The sequence below is a fragment of the Dromiciops gliroides genome, chromosome 1 (genome assembly GCF_019393635.1).
Source record: "Dromiciops gliroides isolate mDroGli1 chromosome 1, mDroGli1.pri, whole genome shotgun sequence".
In the NCBI taxonomy this organism is placed as follows: Eukaryota; Metazoa; Chordata; class Mammalia; order Microbiotheria; family Microbiotheriidae; genus Dromiciops; species Dromiciops gliroides.
In genome coordinates this window covers 307,239,320-307,251,822 of record NC_057861.1, presented here as the reverse complement: position 1 = coordinate 307,251,822, position 12,503 = coordinate 307,239,320, and positions in this window count along the sequence as shown.

The window sequence follows — 12,503 nt, the reverse complement described above, 5'->3', positions numbered from 1 at the left end:
TGGTTTTTTTTTGGGGGGGGGGAGGAGCAATGAGGGTTAAGTGACTTGCCCAGGGTCACCCAGCTAGTAAGTGTCAAGTGTCTGAGGCCGGATTTGAACTCAGGTCCTCCTGAATCCAGGGCCGGTGCTTTATCCACTGTACCATCTAGCTGCCCCTTGTTTCTTTTTGAAGAATGATATCAATGCCTCTCTTTTGAGGCATACCCCTCTTTCTCCAATAGTTATTAACTTGCCTTTGAATGATATGTTATTTTGGTGTGCATCACAATCTCCTTGGCATTTTGATGCTACTACCAGGCACATACCCAAAAGAGGTCAAAGAGGAAATGTGCCATATATACAAAAATATTTATAGCAGCACTTTTTATAGAAGCAAAAAAAGGTAAGAAAGTAGGTACCCATAGATTGGGGAATGGCTGAAGAAATTGTTAAATATGAATAGAATGAGATATTATTATGGCATAGAAGAGACAGTATGTAATGGCTAATATGGAGTCAGGAGAACCTTCATTTAAACCATACTGACTATGTAACCCTAAGCCAGTAATGCAACCTATCAATGCTCTAGGCAGTTCTCACAGAATATGTTATAATAAAAATACTGGGGCAGCTTGGTGGCGCAGTGGATAAAGCACTGGCCCTGGATTCAGGAGGACCTGAGTTCAAATCCTACCTCAGACACTTGACACTTACTAGCTGTGTGACCATGGGCAAGTCACTTAACCCCTATTGCCCTTAAAAAAAAATACTGGCCACTATTGTTAAAGACAGTTTCCTCGTCCTTTTCAAGAACGAACAACCACCACCACCAACAACAACAACAACAGCCTTTTCTTATCATGTTGGATAAGATAGATTTCTATAACCAGCTAAGCATGTATGTTATTCCCTTTTGGGGCAAATTCCAATGACACTAAGGTCCAAGTATTGTACCACTCTTCGTTTCACACCTCTTTTATGTGAGATAATTTTCCCATTCTTCCACTCCCTTCCCCTTTCTTCCAGGGCATTCTTTTTTTAAAAAAATTATCCCTTCATAGTGAATTCATACCTAGTGCCCTCTGTCTATACTCTTTTTATCTGCCCTAATGATGATAAGGTTCTTATAGTTTGAAGTATAATTCCACATAAGAATATAAATAGTTTGACCTTACTGAATGCCTTATAACTTCTCTTTGCATGTTTGCCTTTTTTTTTTTGTTTCTGCTGAGTCTTAAATTTAAAGGTTAAATTTTTCTATTCAGCTCTGGTTTATTCATCAGGAATGCTTGAAAGTCCTATATTCCATTAAATAGCCATTTTCCCCCTAAAGGATTGTACTCAGTTTTGTCGGATAGATTTTCTTTTTGGTTGTAATCCTATGTCATCCAAAATATCATATTACAATCTCTCTATTCCTTTAATATAGAAGATACTAGATCCTGTGTTATCCTGACTGTGGTTCCATAATGTCTAAATTTTTTCTAGCTGCTTGAAATATTTTCTCCTTGACCTGGTAGCTCTGGAATTTGTCTATAATATTCCTGGGAGTTTTTGTTTTAGGATCTCTTTTAGGAGGTAATCAATAGATTCTTCTAATTTCTATTTTGACCTCTGGTTCCAGAATATTGGGGTAGTTTTCCTTGATAACTTCTTGAAATATGATATCTGGGCTTTTTTTCTTTTTTTATCATTGCTTGCAGGGAGTCCAGTAATTCTTAAATTATATCTTCTGGATCTATTTTCTAGATCAGTTGTTTTTTCAATGAGATATTTTACATTTTCTTCTATTTTCTTTTTCTTTTGATTTTGTTTTGCTGTTTCTTGATGTATCATGGAGGCATTAGCTTTCGCTTGCCCAACTCTAATTTTTAAGGAATTATTTTCTTCAGTGATCATATGCATCTCCTTTTCCATTTGTCTAGTTCTACTTTTTAAGGAGTTCTTCCCTTGAATGAATTTTTGTGCCTCTTTTTACCATTTGGACAATTCTATTTTTAAGATGTTATTTTCTTCTGTATTTTATGCCTTTTCTTTTTTTTTTTTTTGGTGTGAGGCAATTGGGGTTAAGTGACTTGCCCAGAGTCACACAGCTAGCAAGTGTTAAGTGTCTGAGGCCGGATTTGAACTCAGGTCCTCCTGAATCCAGGGTCGGTGCTCTATCCACTGCACCACCTAGCTGCCCCTATTTTATGCCTTTTTTATCAAGCTATTGTTACCTTTCAGAATTTCTTGCAACAGTCTCATTTCTTTTCTCAATTTTTCTTCTGTCTCTCATTTGATTTTTTGGATCCTTTTTGAGGCCTTATAGGAATACTTTTTGGCTTTGTGTCCAATTAATTTTTAAAAAATTTTTGCATGTATTTACTTTAATTTCATTGTGTTTTTCTGGGTTTGCAACTTGATCTTCCTTATCTCCATAGTAACTTTCTATGATCAGATTCTTTTTTAAATTATCTGCTCATTTCCCAGGCTTTTACCTTTCTGCTCCCAGGGTGGAGAGGGTACTGTCCTAAGCTTCAGGGATTTTTTGAGATATTGTTTTTAAAGCTAGTTCAGGGGGAGGGAGGGGTTGAAAGTTTTCAGTTCTTCCAATGTGGTATGATATAAGAAGTGTGGCCACTGCTCTCCTAGCCTATGATCTGGCCTGCCAGCCTTAAAAAGCACTCCTCTCTGCCATGGAATTGTAATCAGAGCTCCTGCTTCTCTGGGGTCACAAGTCTCAGTATGCTAGTTTTCCTTTTTGCCCTGTGACTGTGGCCTGGAACTATTATGGACAATATAACAGGGTCCTGCACCCAGTGCCAGGAATGTCCCCTGTAATCTTCTAACCAATTGTCCAACTTTCCTAGCATGTATGGGTTGAGAGCTCCTTCAGCAACTGTCCTGCTGACACAGCCACGCCCCCCCCAATGGCTGACTTGTGCTGCCTGTGCAGCATTCAGGGGGTCTACCACCACCTAGTGAGACAGAACTTTCCTGCTGACTACCTACAATGTCTTGGGGTGGAAAATATTTTCACCCCAAACTTTTGTTGATTCTGTAATTTCAGGATTCAATTTGAGGAATTATTTCAAAGTTTGGGGGAGAAGAATTTGGGAGAATTACTGTTACTTCACCATTTGGGCTCAAGCTATACACGACTGACTCTTTCTAACATCAATACAATGAGAGAAAGGTAGGTCCTGTATTACTTATCTTTGAAAAGTGAGAATGCTGAAGCTGAGACTTTCCAAGAATCCCACAGCTAATTGATCATAGAGTCAGTACACCTAATTCCTTATCAATCTTTTTCCACTAAAAAATCTTTTTCTACTTTAAAAAAGGGGTGCTGATCAGGGGTTTCCTCCCAATCAATCAGTGCAAATCTTTATGGAGTTTGGCCCATGAAAATACCTTTTTCCATATGGAATATGGGCATTCTTTTCAGGGAAAAAAAGATGCTCAAACTGATTGGGGAACAGGGATCTCACTGCTTTTTTAACTTCCCTTGAACATACAGTGCATTGAAGTCTACATAAAATTATAAACCATGAAATAACATTTTCTCTCTTCCAAGAAGGAATTTGCCATTTCCAGGATCCTACTTTTGTCATCTAATTGATGACCCTAACCTTTCAGTGTAAATTCATTTTCAACAATCTTCAAAATCATTACTTTATAAGGATCCAAGGATTATGTAGCTCTTAATGTGATGCCATGTACCTAAAGTACTCCCAATAAATAACAAAGAAGAAGGAAAAACACAATTTCCTTTTTCTAAATACTTAGCATGAAGATTAGGAGACCAAGACAATATAGGAGACTCTCTGTATTGTTCTCAGATGCAAGTGACACTTTCCCTGGCTTAAAAAATTAAAACATGTTTATTATTACTGTCCAGTATCTATCTTCACAGATAGATAATTTCAAAACCAACCTCCCAGTGGAAAATTCACCCATGCAGATGATCAACTAAAAATCTGTGTGCAACTTTGTGAGAGAACATCAAATTTAGAATCAACAGCAGGGCTTTTGGGCGCCAATATTCCATTTCAGGGCCCAAATTAACTGGAAATTGCTCTAGAGGAGTCATAAGCTGACATCTGTGAAGAATTTTCAGCAACTACTATTTTCTAACACCTGCCTCTCCAATTCAATGGACTGACCTTTATGAAGTTTTAAGGAATCTTGTTTTTAAGTTTGTTTCTCTTTAGTTAGTTATGAAGTCTTAAGGAATCTTGTTTTTAAGGTTGTTTCTCTTTAGTCATATCTTAAATTAAATCGGGTATTCTTTTTGACTACTTACTAAGAATCATTGTGGTATAATAGAGTGCCAGATACAGAATCAAGAAAACCTGGGTTCAAATCCCTCCCAAACACTTGCCAGAGAAAGTCATTTAACTTCTTACAATGTCAGTTTCCTCATCTGTAAAATGAGGATTAAAAACAGTCCCTAACTCACAGTGCAATTGTGAGGAACAAATAGGATTATGTAGATTTAACTTAGCAAATTTTGATAGGCTTGAATGAGATCATGTATGTAGAATTATTTTCAAACCTTAAAGGGGTTTATGAATACAAATTATTATTATTAAAACTGCTAAACTTCATGGTCACATATTCTTAGTTTAATTTAATTCAGGTAGATCCAATTAGGAAGCAATGAAGAATGATCTGAGAGAGTTGGCTTATGTTCCTGGTAACAATGTTTAAGTAAAGGGTGATGCTTCCTTTTTAGTCTCTTGGTCTTCAAAATAAGGCTAACAAGTCATTTTGCTTTTATTACTCAAAGAAAACTTGATATTTATAAAAATGTTCTTTTATTTTATCAGCACAAATAATTCAATCCACTAAAACATTTAACAATCAGTCTGTGACTTAGTAGATAAGTCCTTTGGCATTTTCTGAAGCATGTACAGGTTAAATGACTTGCCCAGGGTCACACAAGTACTGTCAGAGTCTGACATTATACCTCTACAACTATAGTCCTATGAGCTCAATTCTTTGCTTCTTTGAGGAGACACTATTTGTTGCCAATGTTGTCCTAGGAGGTACATAGCTGGTTCTGTGTTCCCAAGAGTGGTAGCTATTAGGTGTTCACCATGATAATACCCTCTAAAAGTGTAGGGGAGTGTAAGAATGAACCAATTAATGAATGAGGCATTTATTAAATGCTTACTGTGTAGAAAGCACTGTGCTAAGCACTGAGGATAAAAATAGAAAAACAAAGTAGTACCTGTTCTCAAGGAGCTTACATTCTTTTATTTATTTATGTTTTTTTTTGCAGGGCAATGAGGGTTAAGTGACTTGCCCAGAGTCACACAGCTAGTAAGTGTCAAGTGTCTGAGATCAGATTTGAACTCAGGTCCTCCTGATTCCAGGGCCAGTGCTTTATCCACTGCGCCACCTAGTGCCCCAAAGCTTACATTCTAATGCAGGAGACAACATATATGGAAAGTTTCAGCAGCAAGTCAGAAAAGTCCCATAGTCTTTAGGTTGTAACAGCAAAGCAGTTTGGTAATTCCTCTTCTTTAATTTCATTTCCACCAATAAAATCCTATCCATTTTTGGCCAAACACTTTGATGACAAGAACCTGCCTGGGGAGGGGGGGGATGAGGGGGGTGTCTTCAAAGATGTGATCATTGTACCAATAGGAGCATTTGCCAGGCAGTATCTCCAAAGGAGTTGCTTTTCAGGATAATAGCTGCAGACACTGTTTGCTAAGTGTTGCTACTTTCTAGGTTCTTGGATTCAGGATCCTCAGTTATCTCCGTCATAGGCTGAGGGTGGTATGGTAGACAAGGTGGTGGGAATGGTTTGACTTGCTTGTCACATCCTGCTTTCTGTCTCTCATTTGGGGTGCCCCATGCCTCAGTAAGACTGGTTTTCCTGTACCAAGGGGACTGTTGATCATGTGGAAGACCAGGACTTCCAGGCCACTAATTATGGGGAAAAATAAGTAGCTAAACTAATTAAATGTCTTTTTAGTACTTTAAAATTTATAAAGCAATTTTTCCCACAACAACCCTGTGAGGTAGGTGTAGCAATTATTAAAAGTCATATTCTAGGTGAGGAAACTAATTATGAGATTAAGTGACTTGTCCTTAATAAATATCAGGGATGGGCTTCAACCCCAGATCTCCTGATTTTAAATTCAATGCTCTTTGCTATATACTATGCTGCCTAGGGATAAAGGAAGAGTATCTCTTAACCGTTGGGTTTGAGAATTGCAAATACCCTGAATCAGGGACAATATCATATTTATGAAGCACAATGAATTATTAGACATGCTGTTAGACTAAAACTTTGATCAGACTGTTTAGGATAAACATTCTGTTTATTATAATTTCCCATCTAACTGAAAGTTAAGCAATAATTCCTCTTTTTCTTTTCTTTTTTTTTTTTTGGTGAGGCAATTAGGGTTAAGTGACTTGCCCAGGGTCACACAGCTAGTAAGTGTTAAGTGTCTGAGGCCATATTTGAACTCAGGTTCTCCTGACTCCAGAGCTGGTGCTCTATCCACTGTACCCCCTAGCTGCCCCAATAAACCCTCTTTCTACCTCTTGAGGATTTTTCTAAAGTATATAAATTAATGTCCTTGTATCAATAAGTAGGGTATATTAATATAAATCTTTCTTTGATGAACTATAAGTCCTCCAAGGAATCATTCTGAACATTAGTTTTCATTGTACAACTCTATAGATATAGAAGATATAAGAAACCAGATTAATGAGTTCTGCTCTCAGATCATCCCCTAAAAATTGCTTACTTAACTATTTGATTTCCAGCTCATTTTCTTGATATTTTCCTTTTTTAGTCTGAAATTCACTAGCTGAAAAAGAAAGATTTAATTTAACAGAGTTCTTTTTAACTGAGTTCCAATTATTTATGGTATGATTACATTATCACTATTGTTATCTTCAGTATATTTATGCTGAGAAAGGGCATTTCTAATTGCTAGTTTTTTGTCTCTTTTCATTGTTGCCAAAACAGAAATAAAAATTGAAGGTCACAGCAAACTGTAAGATGTAACCCTAAATCAATGACACAAGCTTCCATGACTCTCTAGGGCAGAATATGACAATTCAGGATTCTCAGAGAGGTCAGCTCACCTTTGGGGATGTCAAATAATTGTAAGGGCCCTATTTAGAGATCCAGTTTTCTCCTCTCTTCTAGGATCCCATCTGGAATTCTTACAACTGGCTTTGTGCCCCTGGGCAATTTCTATTCCCAAGTATTATCTAATTGAAAGGTCAGATTGTCATGGCTATTATTATTATTATTATTTATACAAACATACGATAATTTTAAGACCAACTGTCCCTGATTGTCTTCCCAACTCTTCAAAAAGAATTTGTTCTTATGAAGGTGGAGTGATTAGTAAGCACAAATGAGAAATGAGTTGAAGACCTCACTAGACATCTAGCAGAGGCATGATACCACTCATTAGTTATGTTATAATAAAGAGTATTTTTATGCTATATTAGAATAGATGGTCTGGAGGAAAACTAGAGATTATTTAAGAGTCGGAGTTGAAGAAGAAGGACAATCTAGGTATGAGGGATAGCCTGAATAAAAGAATGGGAGATGGAATATCCTATATCAGGAATAGTGAGAAACACAGTTTGACTTGACTGTAGTATGTATGAATGTGTTGTTATTTTTGTTCAGCCATTCAGTCATGCTCAACTCTTAGTAACTTCATGGATCTTAACATGACAGGCCCTTCTATCCTCCACTATCTCTCAAAGTCTGTCCAAGTTCATGTTCATTATTGCTATGATACTATCTATCTCATCCTCTGCCATCCGGTATTCCTTTTGCCTTCAATCTTTCCCACTATAAATTAGGGTAATTTATAATAAGACTGGAAAGGTTGATTGGGGGCCAGGTTGTCAAGGGTTTTAGATTCCAAACTGAAAAGTTTTATATTTGGCGCTGGAGATAATAGGGAAACACTGGAGTTAATTGAGTAGGGTGACTTGAATTTTAGCAAATCCCTTCGGCAGTACTGTGGACCATTAATTGGAAAGGGAAGAGACTCAAGCAAGGCAGGGAGACAAATTAGGAGACTATTGTAATAACCTAGAGCAGAGTGATAAGTCATTGTTTGTCCTTTGTTCTGTGAAAAGTGGAATTGCACCCTCTACTGGAGAGATACTGTAGGGAAGCTCTGCCATGAGGAGAAAGCATGTGATTTAGAGACCACGTAACCTTAGCATCTGGAAGTCACATCTATAGAACCACCTGTGGGACTTGTCAATCAGAGCTATCAGTCAATTAGCTTGGAGGGGTGGGTGTGGGTGTGGGTGTGGGCATGGGTGGGTGGGTGGGTGTGTGTGTGTCAGTCCCTGTTTACTGTTGGAGAGGAAGTTTCTGGGAGAAGGAGGGAGTGAGCTAACTCTCTTTCGACCGGGACCTTAGTTTGAGTTGAGCTGAGATGCTGCCTCCCTGAGATAGATAGATAAAAGAAGCTTGGCCTCTTTCTCTCTCCTCACCAAATTCTTATGCACCTTAATAAATACTTAAAAGTCTAAACTCTTGCTAAAGCTTATAATTTATGGTGACCACTCAATAGATTTTTACACAGTTTAGCTAGAATTTTAGCCACCGTCCAGATAGCAACTTTACAATTCTCAGAGGATCCTGACATCAGGAGATGATGGCATGATTTGCAGTGAATTAGATTTAGGTGAGGGAGGGCTCACTAGTCACTAGCCTCACTCTCTCTTCCAGAGTCATCTGGTCTAGTGGTAAAATATACATCAGGAAAACTGGAAATGGCCCCAAATGCCTCAGGAGACTTTGGCTTTTTTAAGCTAAGGCCTCTCAACAGTCTCAATTTGCCTGAGACAACACCCATTCAGTAACTAAGGATAGGTAAGAAATGGGGTAAAGAATGTGTATGTGAAGGGAACCCAAAGAAGGGTTCAGTTTGACATTTTAATGTATGTTATATATATTTAATGTATCTTATTTGTATACAATTCTGCCACTTGGATTTTGTTGTGAAAATGTTGGGGAAGCTAGGTACTGCAGTAGATAGAGCACTGGCCCTAGATTCAGGAGAACCTGAGTTCAAATCTGGTCTCAGACACTTGACAGTTACTAGCTGTGTGACCCTGGGCAAGTCACTTAACCCTCATTGCCCTGCAAAAAAACAAACAAAAATGTGAAAAGAGGTGTGTGTGTGTGTGTGTGTGTGTGTGTGTGTGTGTGTGTGCGAACACATGTATACATATATTTCATGAAGTTAATTCTTTTTAAAAATAAATTTTTCACAAAAGTTTTTCACAAACATAGCTGATGAGGTATTTTGGAAAGTTGTCCTTTCAGGGTGCAGCTAAAATCCTCCAAGTGTCACAGCTGGTGCTAGATTAACTAGAATTACCAAAAAGCATTTTCATATTGTGCCTAATTGTACAGTCCTGAAACACACTTTCCACAATCCACCCAACACTTTGCTCTCCCCTACCCACCACACATGCACGAATGCATATACACACACACATACACCCCTATATTCTAACTTTTATGGTTCTGCATTATTCTCTGTATTGAAAGTATTGCTTTGAGACATTAAATATGTGGCATTTGAAAAGAGTAAAAAAAAGAAAGAAAGAAAGAAAAGCCTGCATCTGGCCATACCACTGTGAATGAGCACCATTTCTTCTGATCTTAGAAGCTAAGCAGGGTCAGGCTTGGTTAGTACTTGGATGGGAGGCCACGTGGGAATACCCAGTGCTTAGGCTTTTAGAGGTGATAAGGACAAACTCAAATAGTGGCTGTGTGTGGAGAGAAGCCACATGGGAGAGATTTTGTGGAGGTAGAAACAATAAGATTTGGCAACTGATGATAAAGTATGTGGGAAGGCTGAGTTGTCAGAGAGGGTACCTAGTTAGTGAACCTGATTCACTTGCAAATATATCCATCTAATGGAGTGTAAGCTTCTTGAGGGCAGAGGTGTCATTTTTCGTATTTCTCTCCTGGGTCCCTTGGATAGTTAGTTCCACTTAACCTCTGCTTTACCACTGTAGCAACTTAAATCCTATTTTTTTTTGTGGGGCAATGAGGGTTAAGTGACTTGTCCAGGGTCACACAGCTAGTAAGTGTCAAGTGTCTGAGACGGGATTTGAACTCAGGTCCTCCTGAATTCAGGGCCAGTGCTTTAACCACTGCACCACCTAGCTGCCCCAACTTAATCCTTTAAAAAATTGATTTGAATTGAAGAAAAGGGAAATTTGCATGCAGTTCAAAGTGAGCAATAGAGCAAAGTGAAATCTTGACTGAAACCTAAATAAAAAGTAGCTTTAACTACTTCAGCTAACTAGATTTCCCATTTTTCTAAATCATTCAAATGGCGAAAGGAGCAACTTCCCCTTTCTATGGCCAAGAAGAGGTCTGTCTGGTGTTGTTCCCCTTGAGACTTTGAGAGATGGGGGGGGTCTCTTCTCTGTGTCATCTTTCTCCCCTCTCCTTTATAGTTGTTCCTCAAGGGAATACACTACCCCCAGAAGTAAGGGGTTTCAGACACCACCTCAGTTTTGTTTGCTTTTACATCTTTTCACTGGAAGTGGTTTTGCACAATAACAGTGTTAATGATCACAACTCCCAACTTTTTCTATAGAATCTGTGCAGCATTTTGGTGGAAAGAACCTGCAGGTTGCCAATCTCTGAGCCTTCAACCCCCAGTAAAGATACCCCTCTGCTCTGTGGAGCTGGGAGAGAACAGTAGTCGGTGTTCTAATCAATAGAGCACTCATTTCTCTTTCCCTGCTTCTCCTAAACTTGTATTCAGGAAAGTTGTCACTCTTTGGTGTAATCTATATATCTATTTCTTAGGCACCTTTATGTATCTGGTGCATTCATCTCAGATGCTTGGCTGCATTCACTGTATGTTAAGGACTCTGGCTGGGTTTAGGATCTGGGAGAGGTAGAAGCCTGGGTGTCTTAAGGAGCTCAGTTTGTTGTCATTACACAGGGAGGCAAAAGACCAGAGGAAGCCACCCTGTTTTCACTGCCCCCTGATATATGGCAAAGGACATTATGCATGCCAGGCAAAGGGGCAGTGGGCATCCCTCTTACTACAAATCTATGGCAGTAACAGGAGTACATAAATGAATGAATGACAGCTTGGGTTTCCCCCCCTTTTCCTACCCCCACCCCCAACCACAACCCTTTCTGAACTAAAGGCCTAGATATCTATATATCATAGAAGGGAGGAAGAAGGCAAAGGGTACAGAAGAGGGGAAAAGAGATGAAAATGTGGTGCTAGAGAAAACTGCCGCCCTCCCTCCCACCACACCCCACTCCAAATTGGCCTTTTATCACTGCCGCTCTGTGGGATAAACTTCCTTACTGGTGTATTGCAAGAAGGGGAGCCAAAGTTCAGTGTCTGATGCCCTGCTAGGAGCCTTATAATGTATAAGGAAAGGGGGAAAAACAAAACCATTTCCTGAGCCAAACTGCTTCTCCCCCACTTCCCCATTCCCTTCCCTGAGGGAAAAATCATAACCACAGACAGCAGAATGACACTGCCTTATTATTTCCCTGAGTCCTTTCTCTGTGGCTGACCTATAGGAGTGATTTAATATAGAGCTGCTGGAGTTCCCACACTTCCTCTGTGCTCCTCAGGCTGCGACTGGTTGATTTCTTTGGGGTGTTATAACTATGACCTGCTCCATTAAGTAGCAAACAAAGTACAGCTGGAAATATCAGGCTCAGCTTGACTCTGGGCTTTCACACAACCTGCTTGATTAGGAGAAGTACTGTGCCCTTGTCACACAGCTCCTTGGGCAGCCAGGAAAGATTGGGTATCCATTGATTTCTGCATAATATGGATTCACACTGCCTTTCCACAACAGCGTGTCTTTCACACCCTACAATAACCTAGTAAAGAGATTTTTCCCCCTTCTTTTTTTTCAGACCTAGACCGGAGCTCACTTGGCTTTCTAAATTTGTCACTCGTGTAGGTAATGTGCAGCTTATTACCCAGGAATGTGAAGTACTTTATGATGCATTAATTGCTACTTGATTTAGACATTTTCCAATTTGTGATTTTTGTTACCATAATGCAGACATGGCTTGGTGTAAGTCATTAGTGAGGGAGCCCAGTAAAATAAAACACAGTCAAAGCTTGCTTATCACCCGGAGAGCCAGTGCAATCCTTAGGGTGATTGGTGCCATTTATTTATTAAGAAGCTGGGCTGGGGGGAGGAGGCGACAGAGGAGAGTATATTTAGCTCCTTTCTTTAAGGAGTTATCAGTTTAGGAACAGTTGCAAATAAAACTGTGAAATTCATCTGCTGGTGTCTCTAGCCTTGACTTCTGTTTCTCTTTTCCTTTTTAGCAAAAACGATGGGCATTGAAAGTTATTGAGAAGTTCAGGAAACCAAAGTTTTCTGGGTCCCATGGGAATGAGAGGGAAGAAGTCCTTGGCCAAAAGAAAAATGACTACTTTGCATGATATAACTAGTTCAATAGTTTAAGGAAACTATTTATCTGCCCTAAACTTATCCTCCTTTTGATTACATATTAAAGA